Below are 435 nucleotides of genomic sequence, written 5' to 3' on the forward strand. Positions count from 1 at the left end.
TCATTAATCTGTACGCTGTAAAAAATGGTAGCAGCAACGCGTCGGAGGAAATGTTCCAAAACGAAGTCGTGGAAACGATACCTGACATAATGGGTGAGTGCAAATCAACAAACGACATACGGTGTCTCATATCTCATTGGATTTAATAAATTCCTTTTGACGTTAATTATTTGCAAAATAACGATTATCTTATACAAAACGATAAGCAAGAGCGAATGCAGGAAGAAAATTCTTAGAAGGAATTCTTAGAGGGGATTTGAATAAAAAAATATATATGCTTGCAGAGCCGCTGGTCTCGGTTCTCCTAGTAGTAGAGGACGATGAAAACGAAGAGTTAGAAAAGCATCCGCCCGTCGACCTCGACGAATTTGCGGAGGGATTGACGTAATAACTTCGTATAGCATACAACTGAGTCGACAAGGCACACAGGGGATA

The 435-nt window shown here is 40.2% G+C and overlaps 1 long non-coding RNA gene across 1 annotated transcript; it reads left to right on the forward strand.

Moving 5' to 3' along the window:
- On the forward strand, window positions 1-331 carry LOC105453788. Its single transcript, XR_974945.1, has 2 exons — window positions 1-93; window positions 285-331. It is a non-coding gene; the product is annotated as an uncharacterized LOC105453788 (long non-coding RNA).
- The last annotated feature ends 104 nt before the right edge of the window (window positions 332-435 follow it).

Source organism: Wasmannia auropunctata, unplaced genomic scaffold, assembly GCF_000956235.1.
Source record: "Wasmannia auropunctata unplaced genomic scaffold, wasmannia.A_1.0 LD336326.1, whole genome shotgun sequence".
NCBI classification, from domain to species: domain Eukaryota; kingdom Metazoa; phylum Arthropoda; class Insecta; order Hymenoptera; family Formicidae; genus Wasmannia; species Wasmannia auropunctata.